Source organism: Hippopotamus amphibius, chromosome 6 (genome assembly GCF_030028045.1).
Source record: "Hippopotamus amphibius kiboko isolate mHipAmp2 chromosome 6, mHipAmp2.hap2, whole genome shotgun sequence".
In the NCBI taxonomy this organism is placed as follows: domain Eukaryota; kingdom Metazoa; phylum Chordata; class Mammalia; order Artiodactyla; family Hippopotamidae; genus Hippopotamus; species Hippopotamus amphibius.
In genome coordinates, this window is record NC_080191.1 from 127,279,451 (window position 1) to 127,282,668 (window position 3,218).

A 3,218-nucleotide genomic window follows, 5' to 3' on the forward strand; every position below is an offset into this window, starting at 1 on the left:
AACATTGTAAATCAATTATATGCCAATAAAAATTAATTAAAAATAAATAAAAATAATTTGAGGAAATTTTCCTCTACACCTAAAAAAAAAAAAATTTTATTTATCTTAATGTCCTTTTATTTAAATATTATTTGATTGATATTAATATTACTATAATACTTTGTGGAATAATTTGCAAGGCATATCTTTTTCTATCACTTTATGCTCAGTCTTTATGTGTGGTTTTGTTTTAGGAGTATTTTTTATAAGCAGAACATACTGGAGTTTACTTTCTTTTTCTTTAAAAATTGATGATCTCTTTAGTAGAACAGTTTTCCTTATTTAACTTTAATGTGATAACTGACAGATTTAGAGTTATTTCTGCCATTTTATTTCATGTCATCTTATCACCCTTTCTTTTTCATATGTTAAAGAATATATATTATATGTAATATACTGTATATTTTATATTTTTTCTATACTAATTGGTAAACTCTAGATTTTTATTTATGTTCTTTTAGAGGTTACTTTTAGATTTTAAGATGCATACTATATATATTCAACAGATTTCTATCCTTCCAAACACAATAAAACTTTTAGCCTGTCTTACATTCCCATTTAACAACCTCTACCCCCATAATATCCGTGTTGCTCAGAGTTGTAGTTTTGCCTTCTTATAAACAAAGAACAGTGTAATGTTAGTTTCAACAGTTCATATCTAATGTTAATGTTAGTTTCAACAGTTAATATTTAATGTTTCAGACATGTTTTGTCAATATTAGCATACACTATCCTTTCACATATCTAGTATCTTTTGTCTGCGTTTGCTTTTATTTTACCAGAAGACCATCCTTTAATAATTATTTGAGTGACAGCCTTTGTTGTTTTTGTATGTTTGCAAATATATTTTTCTTATTCTTAAAAGCAGATTTGGCTAGGAATAAAATTCTGTGTTGACAGATACGTTCCCTCTATAACAGAAACTAGAACTCTACTAGCTTCTGGCATGAATTGATGCCAAAAAATTCTGACAAAGAAGGGTTGCTGTTAGTTTAAGCGTCATTCCTTAGTAAGAAAAATATTTTTCCCCTCAGGCAGATTTTAGATCATTTTTTGGTAATGATGATCTGAGGTATAATTATAATGTATTTAGGTATAGATTTATTTTTCTTTATTCTGCTTGTATTTGGAGTATAATTTTAATTCTGGAAAGTTGTCAGTAATTACCTCTCCATATTCTAATCTTTCTGCCATTCCTCCAATCTGTTCTTCTGGAACTCTTATTATATAGATCAGTATTGGAACATTTCAATTTAATCCATGATGTTTCTCAAGTGCTCACCACGTCTTTATATCTTTAACCATTTATGGTACCATAATCTAGGTTACTAATTTTTTTCTGACCATATCCATTCTTAAATTTATCCCAACATTATTTTTAAATTTAATGATTACATTTTTTATTTTTAAAAATTTAAACAATTTTTCTTATCTTTTATTATTCTTTTGACTATTTTGTTTCATAAATTGTCGTTGATTTTAATTAACTTATTTACCTTATTGGCTGCGTTGGGTCTTTTTTGTTGTGCGCGGGCTTTCTTTTTAGTTGCAGTGAGTGGGGGTTACTCTTCATTGTGGTGTGCAGGCTTCTCATTGCCGTGGCTTCTCTTGTTGTGGAGCAGGGCTCTAGGCGCGTGGGCTTCAGCAGTTGCAGCACATGAGCTCAGTAGTTGTGGTTCACAGGCTCTAAAGTGCAGGCTCGGTAGTTGTGGCTCACGGGCTTAGCATGTGGGATCTTCCTGGAGCAGGGATCGAACCCGTGTCCCCTGCATTGGCAGGTGGATTCTCAACCACTGCGCCACCTAGGAAGCCCAAATTGTTACTGATTTTAAAAGAAGCAATGTATACGTTCATTTCTTTGGAAATCCACAGCATATTTATTTTAAAGTTTTTGTCAGATTGTTCTATAGATCTAAACTTGTCTGGAATGAACTCCCCTTCCAATTGTTTCTTTCATTGTGTCACTGTTAGCATTTTTTTTTAATTCATGTTTTGGAATGTTTGCAGATTAATTTTAATTTGAATGGATTCATTTATTTGTTTCTCTCCATCAGTTCCCTTCTTTGCCTACCTCTCCCTGCCTTTGCAGGTTTTGCACTTGCCTCTATTCAGCAGGATGGACCCCTAATCTGAGACGAAGGTTTTTTTTTTTACCTTTTTATTTTTTTATGTTTTACAATAAACTGCATATATTTAGAGTGTACAATTTGGTATTCCAATCTCCCAATTCCTAAGACGAAGGTTTTTAAAGTCCTTTCAGAGCACACAGTAACGTTAGGGGCTTGCAGATCCAGCTTCTGATTCAGCAGGCAGTCTGCCTCATCTCCAGAGGCTGTGCCTGTTCCCTCTGCTCCTCAGGTCTACAGCTCCCCAAAACCAAGATCTCAGACAGTATAAATTGGTGGGAGACATTTTCAGCCTCCCTTAAAACTAGGAGAGCTGCACTAAGTCTTTGGCCACAAGCACTGAGCCTAATTCCAGCCCCTTCTTACAGTGGGCACTTGTTTCTTTTAACCCATAGCAGCCAATTCCTGAGCATCACTTCCTGCCTCAGGACTCTGAGCCCAGCAAGATCAGCTAGGCTATGATCCATTTCTGGTCTGAAAAATTGTTTGAAACTTTATCTGAGCCAACTATGTCTTTTTAATTTATTTTTCCTCTCTCTTTTTTAAGAATTTCATCCATCACTGCTCTGTTTTTGGAAAAGAATATTTCTGACCTAGAATTTGTCACTCTTTTTTTCAAACAACCTTGTTAGGTAAATAGGCAGGGTGGGGAAAGTCAGAGATTATTAGGTGCCCTATTTTATTAATTTTACAGGTACGATATTGTAGAAATATAAGTAATTTTCTAATATTTTAGCGTAAGTTGAATGAAGAAGCATGGCTAGATCTCATGTCTTTACATTTCCATTCCAAATGCTGTTTTCCTGCAGCATCTTTTTTTTTGTTCCTTAATCTTACTCTCTTTTGTTTATAAAAAAAAGTTGAGGTAGACTTTTATTTGAAAATAATTCTAATGTTTATACTCTGAGAATACTTTGGATATCTACATACCAAGACAGCCTATACTATTGTCTAACAGTTTGCAGATACTTTTTCCCTAGTCCCAAGGTCAGGTATGTAGAGCAGAAACCCATCACCTCACAACTTCTGTCCATTGGATTGTCATAGGAAACA